General features: G+C 47.1%; 1 protein-coding gene and 1 long non-coding RNA gene across 2 annotated transcripts in view; both read left to right on the top strand.

The window, feature by feature from the left end:
* LOC142466711 (uncharacterized) overlaps positions 1–13,991 on the top strand; it is a 97,036-nt gene that overhangs the window by 53,430 nt on the left and 29,615 nt on the right. The gene's annotated exons all lie outside the window — the stretch shown is intronic.
* LOC142466719 (uncharacterized) overlaps positions 10,441–13,991 on the top strand; it is a 115,210-nt gene continuing 111,659 nt past the window's right edge. The window contains exons 1-2 of the long non-coding RNA XR_012788199.1: positions 10,441–11,036; positions 13,445–13,628. This is a non-coding gene — a long non-coding RNA (uncharacterized LOC142466719). The remainder of the gene's footprint in view (positions 11,037–13,444; positions 13,629–13,991) is intronic.

Genomic DNA, 13,991 nt, shown 5'->3' with positions numbered 1-13,991 from the left:
TGCTTTACAGTATTGTACTATTTTTGTGATCTCTCCTCTTTTACATGTGCATGGTGTCCTGCTCCCTTGTCACCTCTACCCACTATGTCCCAGGGGAAACGAAGACTTTCCCATCTTGTCTAGGTTGAGTGGGTATCCTTTGTTTATTCATTTTAGTTTTTTTATATATGTTTATTGCACTTTTTTGGGTTAATTTCTTGTAGTGAGTCCTGGTTACCAGAGGGTGTCACTATTTCACTGTTTTAATTTGGATTATTTCTTTGTGGCACTATCTCCTCTTGAGCGCCAATCCTGGTTATTTTCTTGCCATTATACACATAGGCAAGATGTTATGCCGGTGCTGCCCGCAGACCAGACTCGTCCCTTATACTGAGGTGGGGACGTATATGTGCACGCACCCGCAGCAGAAGGAGCGTGTCCGGAGTGTGGTGTTTTGGCGTTGCCAAGCCAGGTGTGAACAGGTTAGCAATACTTGCCGGTACCGGTACTGAAGAAGCGAAGTAGTTACCGTTAGCCAAGGTCAGGGAGAGAGAGATCCGGAAGGTCGAGGTACAAGCTGAGGTCGAGGGATGGAAGAAGCTGCAGGGTCAAGAGGGAGCCGGGATCCAGAGCCAGGTAAGCACGTCCGCCAAGCCGGGTCGTAACCTGAATGCACGAAGACAAAGGGAGAGCCAGAATAGACGTCTGTAGCAGAGACTATGTCGAGCGATGTGAGAGAGGCAGAACAGGCATTAAGTACAGTGGCTGACCAATGGGTAGCGGAGGCAGGCCTGGAGGAGCACTAAGAGCAGTCCAGGATTGGTTTCCATGATAGGCTGCCAGGTGATAAGGTTTAGGGTTAACTAGTAACCAGCGTGTGGGAGGGAGGTGTGGCTTCACTGCAAGAGCAGTGAATAAATTAGCTAGTGCTGGAATGTGTTCCGTAACAGCAGGGGATGTGCGCGCAGGAGCAACGGTAGGCACCTGACCAGCCCCGCGCGGGGCAGCAGCAGCCCGACGGGGAGGATGGGGAAGCCTCCTCAGCAGGGAGGCCGGGCGAGGAGGGAGCCGCACAGCCGCGGGAGTGGACAGAGGTGAGGGGAGGTCATGCTGCGACCGACGTGACCCCCGAGTCCTCACAGTACCCCCCTTTCAGGGTCGGCTTCAGGACGATCCTTCCATGGCTTGGATGGAAACTTCTTCCGGAAGCGTTTAAGAAGTCCTGGTGCGTGGATGTCGTTAAGAGGTACCCAAGACCTCTCCTCGGGTCCGAAACCCTTCCAATGAACCAAGAAATGGACTTTCCCCCTGGAGAGACAGAAATCTAGTATGGTCTGGACCTCATACTCTTCGTTGCCCTGTATGATCACTGGATCAGGTTTAAGAGTGTGGTCCGGAAACTGAGGGCTAGAGATGAATGGTTTGAGAAGTGATGTATGGAAAACATTAGGAATTCGCATGCTTGGGGGTAGTTGAAGGCGGAAGGCCACGGGTTAACCTGCTCCATGATAGGAAATGACCCCAGAAACTAGGAGCCAATTTGGGGGAAGGGGTTTTGAGGCGGATATTTCTAGTAGACAGCCAAACCTTGTCCCCTGGTTTGTAGTTGGGTGCAGGTCGGCGACGGCAGTCAGTCTGGATTTTAGAAGACAGGCAGGCCCTTTGAAGTGCAGATTGGATTCTAGCCCAAGAGTCCTGCAGGAGGGAGATGTGCTCATCCACAGCTGGAACTCCAGAGGAGATCTTGGAAATAGGTAGGCAAGCCAGGTGATAGCCGTAATTAATAAAGAAAGGTGTCTCACCAGTGCATTAATTCCTGGTGGAATTAAAGGCATACTCAGCCCAGGAAAGCAATTCCGTCCAGTCATCCTGGGAGTCAGAGACGAAGCACCTTAAATACTTCTCGAGAGATTGATTTACCCTCTCGGTCTGTCCATTAGAGTGAGGGTGATAACCCGAAGAGAAGGAGAAAGCAATGCCCAGTCTTCTTGTGAAGGATCTCCAGAATCTGGAAATAAATTGAGAGCCACGATCCGATACGATGGACATGGGTATGCCATGGATCCGGAAAATTTCTTTGGAGAATATATCGACTAGGGCGGGTGAGTAGGGTAATCCTTTGAGAGGAATAAAGTGTGCCATCTTGGAAAACTGATCCACCACTACTAGAATGGTGTTCATGCCATTCGACCTAGGCAATTCGACAATAAAATCCATGGATATGTGGGACCAGGGGCATTCCGGGATGGATAATGGCAAAAGAAGACCATGGGGTCTCTGGGCGAGGAATCTTGTTACGTGCACATACCGGACAGGCCCGGGTAAACTCAAGAATAGATTTGGCCATATTGGGCCACCAAAAGGTACGACGGATGAGATCCAAAGTCTTCTTGTAGCCTGGGTGTCCTGCTGAACGGGAAGCATGTCCGCATTCCAGAATCTCCAGAATAAACTTGGCCTCCACATATAAGGTATCCTTCGGGATCTCAAGATCGCTAGGAAGGTGGCTTTGAGACTTGATGATCCTCTCAAGATTCTTGAATGGAGCGACCGCGAGGATTTTTTGTTTGGGAAGGATAGACTCTGTAGTTTTCTCTGGTCTCTCATCAGAAGAATATTGTCTAGAGAGAGCATCCGCCTTGACGTTTTTAGTGCCGGGAATGTAAGACAAAATAAAATTAAACCTGGAGAAAAATAACGACCAGCGGGCTTGGCGGGGGCCTAAGCGACTGGCATTCTCGATGTATAAAAGATTTTTGTGGTCCGTGAGAATAGTGAACGGCTCTTTTGACCCCTCCAACAGATGTCTCCATTCCTGAAGTGCCAACTTGACGGCCAAAAGTTCTCTATTGACCACATCATAGTTCCTCTCAGCTGGGGAAAACTTATTCGAGAAAAAACTGCAAGGGTGAAGTTTATCCTGGGGAGAAAACTTTTGGGATAGGACAGTGCCGGCCCCGCAGTCCGAAGCGTCTACCTCTAGGGTGAAAGAAAAATTGGTGTCGAAGGATGGGAGCTGAGACAAAAGCTTGTTTTAGTGTTTCAAAAGCTATGACTGCCTCAGGAGACCAAGACGAAGGATCAGCTCCTTTTTGGGTCAGTGCTATGATCGGGGCGATGATTGTGGAGAAGTTACGAATAAACTTCCGGTATTAATTGGAAAAGGCTAGGAACCGCTGAATAGACTTGAGGGAGTCAGGTTGCGGCCAATCAGTTACGGGTTTAAGTTTCTCAGGATCCATGGCCAATCCCGTGTTGGAAATAATATATCCCAGAAAAGAGGTGGTAGACTGGTGAAAGAGACATTTCTCCATTTTGGCAAACAAACGGTTCTCTCGAAGACGGGAGAGTACAAACTTGGTATGGATGATATGGTCCTGTAGATTCTTGGAAAAGATAAGGATGTCATCCAAATAAACAATTACAAACTGATTAATGACATTCCGAAAGACGTCGTTGATAAAGTCCTGAAAAACTGCCGGAGCGTTGCATAATGCGAAAGGCATCACGAGATACTCGTAGTGGCCGCTACGGGTGTTGAAGGCAGTCTTCCATTCGTCGCCCTCCCGGATGCGAATAAGATTATACGCCCCGCGAACGTCAAGCTTGGAGAACACGTTAGCACCTTGACGTCTGTCGAATAATTCAGAAATGAGAGGAAGTGGGTAATGGTTCTTCACCATGATGCGGTTCAGTCCCCGGTAATCAATACACGGTCTGAGAGTACCGTCCTTTTTCTTTACAAAGAAGAATCCAGCTCCTGCGGGTGAATTGGAGTGCCTAATAAAGCCCCGTTTAAGGTTTTCATGGATATATTCGTTCATGGCTTCCATCTCAGGAAGAGAGAGGGGGTAGGATTTGGATTTGGGCAATGTGTATCCAGGTACCAAGTCTATAGGACAATCGTAAGATCTGTGAGGAGGTAGTAGTTCGGATTGAGTCTTGCAGAAGACATCCAGAAAAGCAGCATACGGAGCGGGCAACCAGCAGTCGAGGCGGAAGTACGGCTTGTGGAAACGGCTCCTTCGACCTCGACCTCCAAGCAATAGGATCTTGGGATGTCCAGTTGATGAGAGGATTGTGCTTCTGTAACCAGGGTAAGCCGAGAGTGACACGAGTTCCGGGGGCATGGATTATATCAAAGGCCAAGGTCTCCTTGTGTGAATGAGAGGAAAGGGTGATGGGGCAAGTCTCCAAGGAAATATATGCCGGGGTGAGCGGACACTCGTCGATCCTGACCAAGACAACAGGAGACCTCTTCCTAACGAGTGGAATCTGGTTCTGTTCAGAGAAGGCTTGGTCCATGAAATTTCCTCCCGCGCCGGAATCGATAAATGCCGCAGTGGGGGTACGGAAGGTAGGACCCGAGGGAGAGACGGGAATGGTCAATTTCTGGGGAAGTTCCTTCCTGGAAAAGGGGACAAGGAGATTTAGCACTCAGGGAGAGCCCCTTCGTACTCACTGGGTTTGGTCGTTTCCCGGGCGTAGTGGACATTCATGGATCAGATGCTCGGAGGATCCGCAGTAATAACATAATCCACCGACTTGGCGAGCTTGCTGTATCGGGGTCCGGGAATGCTGGACTCCAAGTTGCATCGGCTCCAGAGCCTCCAAAGCGGGTAGCGGGGAGACAGCAGGTCCTGTGGTTGGAGAGAATCTCGGAAAAGGAGCACAGAAGGGTGTAAATCGGGGAAGCTGGCGTTGGAGGCGGCGTACCTGAAGGCGCTGATCCACTTGATTGGCCTGGGTGATGAGTTCCTCCAGAAGCCCTGGCCTGGGTTGTGAGGCGAGATCGTCCTTGACGGAATCCGTTAAGCCTCGCCAGAAAACTGAGACTAAAGCCTCCTGGTCCCATCGTGTCTCAGCTGCTATGGTCCTGAACTACAAGGCGTACTGGGCCACGGAACGACGTCCCTGGGAAAGTTCAAGCATACAGTCAGAGGCAGTTTCTTGGCATGCGGGGGTATCGAAGACCTGTCGAAAGTCTCGTCAAAAGGCTGCTTAATCACGGGTGATATCGGGACGGAGTTCCCAAATTGGGTAGGCCCATGCCAGTGCTTTCCCTGTAAGCAGGCTGTACACATATGCCACTTTCTTGCGACCAGTGGAGTACTGCTGTGGAGCCATCTCAAACTGGATCTCGCACTGATTGAAAAAACTGCGACAGGCGTGTGGATCCCCCGCATACGGTTTAGGTGCCGCGATCTTCGGGCCGGAAGTCGCGACAGTACCCGGTTCTGGCGACAGTGGCGGTGCGGCCCCAGGTGGTGCCGGAAAAGAAACGTCCTGTACCTGTTGGGTGAGGAGAGCCATTTGGTCAGTTAGTGCCTGGACTTGTTGATACATGGCCGTCATCATGGAGGCCATGTCAGTCTGGTCTGCGTCTTGTTGGCTCGACATAATGTTATGCCGGTGCTGCCCGCAGACCAGACTCGTCCCTTATACTGAGGTGAGGACGTATATGTGCATGCACCCGCAGCAGAAGGAGCATGTCCGGAGTGTGGTGTTTTGGCATTGGCAGGCCAGGTGTGAACAGGTGTAGCAATACTTGCCGGTACCGGTACTGAAGAAGCGAAGTAGTTGCCGTTAGCCAAGGTCGGGGAGAGAGAGATCCGGAAGGTCGACGTCTAAGCTGAGGTTGAGGGATGGAAGAAGCTGCAGGGTCAAGAGGGAGCTGGGATCCAGAGCCAGGTAAGCACATCCGCCAAGCCGGGTCATAACCTGAATGCACGAAGACAAAGGGAGAGCCAGAATAGACGTCTGTAGCAGAGACTATGTCGAGCGATGTGAGAGAGGCAGAACAGGCATTATGTACTGTGGCTGACCAATGGGTAGCAGAGGCAGGCCTGGAGGAGCCCTAGAAGCAGTCCAGGATTGGTTTCCATAATAGGCTGTTAGGTGATAAGGTTTAGGGTTAACTAGTAAAAAGCGTGTGGGAGGGAGGTGTGGCTTCACTGCAAGAGCAGTGAATAAATTAGCTGGTGCTGGAATGTGTTCCGTAACAGCAGGGGATGCGGGCGCAAAAGCAACGGCAGGTACCCGAGCACCAGCCCCGCGCGGGGCAGCAGCAGCCCAACAGGGAAGCCCCCTCAGCAGGGAGGCCAGGCGCGGAGATAGCCGCACAACTGCGGGAGCGGACAGAGTTGAGGGGAGGTCACGCTGCGACCGACGTGACCCCCAAGTCCTTACACAAGATAAGCTAGACCAATATGGAATAGATGATAAAATAGTTGTTAAAATAATTTACAGTTCATATTAACCCTTAGTAGTCCACGGGTCAACTAGTCATCGGTTTCCATGACTAGCTGACCACAAAGGGGATAATATAAACATTACACTTCATCCCTGATGAAGTAACCGTGTGTTACGAAACTAGTTGGATTGTTGGATTGTTCATCTATCTGACCATACTGTTTGTCAAGTATATTCTTGGCTTGTGCCTCCCGGTCCCCTGCCTCACTATGTCGGTACGGGTGTTTACTATTGCTACCCTGCCTGCCCTGTGTGTTGTTCGCCGATGCGCTCTCTCCCCCGCTCCATGAGAGGAGAGTGTCGTGACGTCATCAGAAGGCGCACCACGGGTCTGAGCGGCGTGCTGTTGGAGCTGCATTGCTGTAGGACTGACTGAGGCTTCTAAGCCTCATCACAGGACTTCTACACGGGACTCTTCACCGGTCCCCAACATCTGGTTACCCTGACTGAAGGTCTCACGGAAGCTGCTGCCTTGGATGTGGACTGCTGGTATCCAGTGCCTCGCTTCCGTTCCAGTGGAGAGCTGTGATCATTTCTTCCGTGTGGTAACCCCACTAACCCATTGCTTGATTTTCACTATATTGATGTACGCAGAACCTTTAATCTTTTAGTAAAATGATCTTTTAATTGTGCTTCACTATGTGCGTTGTGCGCCCTGTCTTTTTGTTTTTTCTATAGCCCTAGGGGTGTCGAGCCACCCCTCAAGAAAGGCTGCAGACGTCACATTAGTGTTATTTTCCACAAGGTCAATTTATTGTTTATTTAAACTTTCCCACTGCACTGTTTCTATATACACTGTTTAATCATGTTTTAGCTGCGGACTTTCACCCTTTTGTATTCCGAAGGGACTTGAGAAATACAAAGAGCTAAATATGGTACTAGCCGATGATTTTGTAGCTAAAGGCAAGATTCTACCATTTCATGAGATTCAGAAGAAATATCAAATCACTAACCTCCCAATTTTCAGCTTCTTACAAATTCGCCATTATTTACAAACAATTACAAAAGATTCAGCCTTTTCGCACCTAACACGATTTGAGAAAATATGCAGAAGAGGCTATTACTGCAACGGACTGATTTTGGAGGTTTATCTGGGACTGGTGATTAAAGCTACACACTCTAACCATAGCTATATGCTAAAATGGGCAGCAGATTTAAATCTAGAAATAGATAGGGAAGACTGGGAGGATATTTGGGAAGCAGCTTCTCAAACATCAATTTGTACCACAATAAAAGAAAACATATATAAAATTCTATTCCATTGGTACCTAACCCCGAGTAGGCTGAGCCAGATTTTTCCCGGATCCTCAGATTTGTGCTGGAGAGGATGCGAGCACAGAGGAGATATGGCTCACATCTGGTGGGAATGGCCAAAAATTCAGGGGTTCCGGATCATGCTACAAACAATGATACGAGAACTCCTGGGGTTGGAGATGGAGGTTGATCCACTGACCCTGGTACTGTCTAAACCAATAGAGGGCCTACAACCCCATGAGAATAAAATGGTAAGTCACGTTCTCACAGCGGCCCGCTGCTTGATTGCCGCATCATGGAAAAAGATAAACGCCCCTTCCAAGCAGACGAATTAGAGATATAGAGACTAATTACTGTAGAGATATAAGATTAATGGAACTCCTCTCGGCACAATTGGGTCAAAATGTGGATAAATTCCACAAGATTTGGTCAGTATGGCCAGACAATTAGCAATGGAATAACTGGGTCATATAAATCTGTGGACAATAAGAAACACACCCTCCCCCCCCCTCCGGTCCCTTCTTACCCCCCTCCCCGCCCTCTTCCTTCTTGCTTTTCTCTCTACTATTCTTGAATCTCTCTGAGAGAGACATGCCTGGATGCGGCCGCTTCCCCAAGATGTGGTAAAAAAAAAAAAGCTGTGTGTGCTGTGCACACGCATAGTAAGTGAAACTTCTTTGACTTCTGTCACAGAAATTGACTTATAACGCTCGTGCTCGGCACACATGTGTCAGTCAGTGTATGTGTCAGTCAGTTAGTGAGTAAGTATGTGTCAGTCAGAGAGTATGTATGTGCGTCAGTCAGAGAGTATGTATGTGTGTTTGTTTGTGTGTGTGTCAGTCAGTGTATGTATCTGTGCCGGTCAGTGTGTGTATGTGTGTCGGTCAGTGTGTGCATGTGTGTCAGTCAGTGTGTGTATGTGTGTCAGTCAGTAAGTATGTGTCAGTCAGAGAGTATGTATGTGCGTCAGTCAGAGAGTATGTATGTGTATTTGTTTGTGTGTGTGTCAGTCAGTGTATGAATCTGTGCCGGTCAGTGTGTGCATGTGTGTCGGTCAGTGTGTGCATATGTGTCAGTCAGTGTGTGCATGTGTGTCAGTCAGTGTGTGCATGTGTGTCAGTCAGTGTGTGCATGTGTGTCAGTCAGTGTGTGCATGTGTGTCAGTCAGTGTGTGCATGTGTGTCAGTCAGTGTGTGCATGTGTGTCAGTCAGTGTGTGCATGTGTGTCTGTGAGTGTGTCGGTCAATGTGTGTGTGTGTGTGTGTGTGTAAGTCAGTGTATGTATCTCTCTGTGTTGTGTGAATGTCTCTCTGTGTCGGTCAGTGAGTGTATGTGTGTCAGTCAGTGTGCGTGCGTATGTGTGTCGGTGTGCGTGCGTATCAGTCAGTGTGTGTGTCAGTCAGTTAGTGAGTAAGTATGTGTCAGTCAGAGAGTATGTATGTGCGTCAGTCAGAGAGTATGTATGTGTGTTTGTTTGTGTGTGTGTGTGTCAGTCAGTGTATGTATCTGTGCCGGTCAGTGTGTGTATGTGTGTCGGTCAGTGTGTGCATGTGTGTCAGTCAGTGTGTGTATGTGTGTCAGTCAGTAAGTATGTGTCAGTCAGAGAGTATGTATGTGCGTCAGTCAGAGAGTATGTATGTGTATTTGTTTGTGTGTGTGTCAGTCAGTGTATGAATCTGTGCCGGTCAGTGTGTGCATGTGTGTCGGTCAGTGTGTGCATGTGTGTCAGTCAGTGTGTGCATGTGTGTCAGTCAGTGTGTGCATGTGTGTCAGTCAGTGTGTGCATGTGTGTCAGTCAGTGTGTGCATGTGTGTCAGTCAGTGTGTGCATGTGTGTCAGTCAGTGTGTGCATGTGTGTCAGTCAGTGTGTGCATGTGTGTCTGTGAGTGTGTCGGTCAATGTGTGTGTGTGTGTGTGTGTGTGTGTGTCAGTCAGTGTATGTATCTCTCTGTGTTGTGTGAATGTCTCTCTGTGTCGGTCAGTGAGTGTATGTGTGTCAGTCAGTGTGCGTGCGTATGTGTGTCGGTGTGCGTGCGTATCAGTCAGTGTGTGTGTCAATCAGAGTATGTACAGTATCTGTGTCAGTCAGTGTGTGTATGTGTGTCAGTCAGTGTGTGTATGTGTGTCAGTCCACCAAACACGTTTCGCCTGCTCGACTTCCTCAGTGGTGTGTATGCTTATTGGAAATCACAGTTCCTGTGAGCAAACACACTACTGAGGAAGCTGAGCAGGCGAAACGTGTTTGGTGGATTTTTTTGTACACTGTGAGCCACCGTAGCTCAAAGGAGAAGTACTCTGCCCAATCAGCAATGCGACCCGGAGAGCTACAGCCACGCCTGTGCTCACCGAACGCGGGAGCACAGGAGGAGATCCCAGGGCTTGCGCAACCCAGGAAGAACCCCCAGCATGCTGTGAACCAGGAAACGAAAGCTGAAGCGGCGTCCGCGTGAATAGCCCTAAGGCAGGGCATAACGTGGAGAGGACAATTCAAGGGCAAAACGCTGGGAACACAATTTTAAAAGCTTAATTTTATGGACGCTTGTAAGTAGGATTCTTTTATTGCTGTCTTATAATAAACGTTATTACACTATGCTTTTTTCTCTTCTCTCTTTCTAAAGCCAACACTGAAGATCTTCTGGAGAGAAACATCAAGTGAGAGATAGACACAGACAAGTGTCAATCTCTATTTTTATTTTATTATTTTCCTTTAGCGATAAATTAATATATATTACACCGTGGGTCTGTGTTCTGTTCTCTTTCTCCCCTATATATACTGAGGAGAAGAAGAGCAGAACAGTCGTCTACACGCTGGAGGACTCTATCTTTTCTCATTGCCAATTTCTGGAGGAACTGGAATAGCCTCCATTGGACTCAAGCTGTGGGACAATAAGTATATTTAATTTTTTATATATAGGTTTGTTGTATATAGGATTGGCGCTGCTTCACATATCACTGCCGTTGAGTGATATATTTTTGCATAAACAAAACACTACGGCTCAGATACATCAAATTCTGTTAAAGTGGAGTTAATATCGCACCCAGGGAAATAATAAACTAACGGGTTCTATTACCGCAATTTTTAGTTGGTATATATCAAGATTCTGATAATAATTTACTGGGTGCGGTATTTGAGCCAATCTCGCGATATGCGAATTAACGTGACTGTTAATAATGTGTGTGTGTTACCTTAGTTGTATTACAGCCTCAGGAGTTATGTCATATCCTGGTTACCACCTTCATATCAACATTGGCCAAAAGGGAGGAACTGAAGCAGCTTTACTGAAATATATTAAGGACCAAGAGGTGTATACACATCTACATGCAGAAGAAACTATCTTTCCCTAGCACAGTGCCTGGGAAATGTTACTGTCTTGTTTCTAATCTACACAGTATGTGACGTATGAACTCTAAAAACTACAACTCCCATGATCCCCTTAGTGTGAGCATGCGCAGTAGGACACAGCTGTGACCTGGATGTAGTCAGTGACTCCACTTCCGGGAAAGAAGATGAAGAAATAAAGTGGTGCAGGAAGCACACAGGAGCCTTTTCTGTAAGTAACTTACTTTGTATTCAAAGCATCAGTGCAGGTATATGCAAAAACGTGGTGTTTCAGGACAGACACGTCCTCTCTTCAGACCATACACCTTTCTGCAATAGTGACACTAACAGGTATATATCCCTAGGGGGTTACACAATCACCTCATACCCATCACCTGTGTTTACAGCCTCTGCAGCCTCAGTACTTCCTGGTAGAAGTCTGCCGTCATCGCAGCGTCATATGACGGCACGTCGCCAAGCAAAATAGAGTCACACAGGGACAGCTCAGCACACTTGTTGAACTGTGGAGAAGTCAAATTTCATACGTTACACTTAAGTAACAGTAAATTGAAGCAACATGTGTGCACTATATTGGTGCCATAAAGGATATTTAATGACTATAAATTAGTCTGAAGAACTGGGAGCAGCCATGCTGATATTTTCTTTCTTAGATGATTTTTCTGCCAAAACGAAGGGGTTAAAGCTGAAAAGGAGCAAGTTTAAAAGATGGTTCAGTTTTATGAGCTTATAGTCAAAAGCAGCATTATTACACACATTTATCTGGGCATAAGATAACAAGACAAACTACAAACCATTAGGGATACATAGATTAAAATACATAACTCCTATTATAGATGGTGTAGACACAGAGGCACATAGGCTAGATCATAAGCGTTATCTAGTACAGCGGTGTGCAAACTGGGAGGCACTAGATTTTTTGTGGGGGGGGGGGGCGGTTACGGCAGTTATAGAGGTCCTGCGCTCTCCCCCCAGCCATTTAAATTAAATGCCAGGGGGACTGCGCAAGGCCTCCATAATACACATACCTTCCAGCGACGCGGCATCCTGGTAACTCAGCGTCAAATGATGTCACGTTACCATGGCGACGTCACGTCACATGACCACGCGCGTCTCTCTTTTTTTTTAATCGGCAGCTTAAACTGCTGCTTTAATTCCAACCTAGCGGCGGGAAAAATGAAATCACTTGGAGTAAATGACTTTCTTGAAAAGGATGAAATCGCCATTAAACCATTTGGGTGCTCTTTTGATGTAGCTGCAATGTCACTGTGTCTTGTCCCATGATGTAATAGCTACGTCATAGTACTCCTGCTTGTTTTCCTAGGGGAGATGACATTCTGTGCTCCTGTGCAGGGCAGGAAGGATCTGTCACTACGTGGGATAGAAGGGATGGGGTCTTAGGAATGCAGGGCCACCCTTTTCAAAGCCTTATTTAACCAGAGGCAGCTGTTGACATTATGGATAACTTTGGTTGCTGTCACCTACACTTCTTTACCTAGTTTACTGGACAGCTAATGCCAAATCTATATTCTCCAGACTATTACTCTGTGACAATTACCATCACTTATTGTCTTTCCAAATCCTTGCAAAACCTTCCGAAACTACTGAAGAAACAGAAATATTAATTTTATTTATCCCCCAAACAGCTTGTCAAATTATTTCCCCAATACCCCTCAAGAGAAGAGTTACCCGTCTCACATGGTTTCTCTTACTGTGTATCTATTGCTGTTTGTGTTCTTTATCCCCCTTCCTCCCACACCCTTTATTTGCCTCCCAGGTACTGATCTGCAGGGGGTTATTTTTCCTTATCCACTTTGCCTCCTCTGTTTACTAAACACTAGATTCACTAAAGTGCAATAGCCTCAATTGCACTTTAACAGCCACTCAAGTAAATGACAATGAGCATGTGATCACAGCAGCTCTTTGCACCTCTCCCCTCACTTCTGTCTTCCCCTCACAGCCTTGTTCAGCACCAATGCTGCCCGTATGCAGCCTTAGGCTGCGGCCCCTGTGGTCACTGCTGCACGTGCGTCTGACTGCCTGGAGGCACGTGCATGGGTAAAATCCGCGGTCTGTGGTCTATGTGGAGCGATGGGATGTGTGGGGGGCGTGGCCATGATGGTGGCGGGGGGGGGGTGGAGTTTGAAGCCCAAACCGACATTGTTACCTCATTAGAGTGTGGCTCAAGGCTTTTTCTATAGTCCAGTTTCCAAATCAGTCCAGGGCCTGTTATAAGCTCAGGTTGCTAATGGAACACATTCCTGCTACAACACCTTGTTACATCAACCCCACTTTCTGTTTAGTTCCACCGGAAGAAAACTCACCTCTGTGTCACTTGTGTCATCTTGTCGGGACTTTTTAATTACAACAGTGTTTTTATTTATTTTTAACTAATAAAGTAGTCACTAGTGTGGCCTGTGGCTCCCATTCCAATCAAAATGTGGGTACATATAAGTGAGCCATTGTATATACATTGCTCTCCATTAACTTCTGTTCACCTCAAAAAAACTGTAGAGAAGAAAGAAAAGAAAAGTCACATTATTAACAACTTGTATCTTTTTTCAGCTCTTCCTTTATAAAATAGAAATTACTTTGAGACCTCACTAACTGTCCCAATTATAGGTTTGTAAATTGTGCAAGAAACGAGGAAGAATAGAACCTTGTGGCGTTCCAGTACCACAGGAAATCTACTACAGAACCTGCACAGACCTCCCCCCACACATAGAGCTCCTGGTTTAGAGATGAATATGGGAAAGAGCTCGGTATCAAGGGGGTGCACTGTGGCAAAGTAACGAGCCAGCACAAGGTAATCTGTAATATGTGTGTTACGTGGTTTTTACATCTCTATTGTCTTATTACTGATGTTAAATTGCAAATAGTGATAGATCTGCATACACCATTACGGGCCAACTAGAACTTAATATCACTACACCTGACTTTGGTCAAAGAGCCAGATACATCAAGCTGCGGTAACGAAAAATGCCATATTACCGCCCATAAAAAAAGTGCCTTATTTTCGTGCAATGAATCAGCGTTGCAGCACCAAAAAGAAAGCACTTATTATCGGACCCGTTAAAAGCATCAGATCCGATACAAAACAGGCGTAATATCACATTTTCAAGTAAAAACTGCCATACATACAGTTCTGATATTTATTGGAACGGAATGA

Source organism: Ascaphus truei, chromosome 15 (assembly GCF_040206685.1).
Source record: "Ascaphus truei isolate aAscTru1 chromosome 15, aAscTru1.hap1, whole genome shotgun sequence".
Taxonomy (NCBI): domain Eukaryota; kingdom Metazoa; phylum Chordata; class Amphibia; order Anura; family Ascaphidae; genus Ascaphus; species Ascaphus truei.
This window is presented reverse-complemented; position numbering and strand designations above follow the sequence as displayed.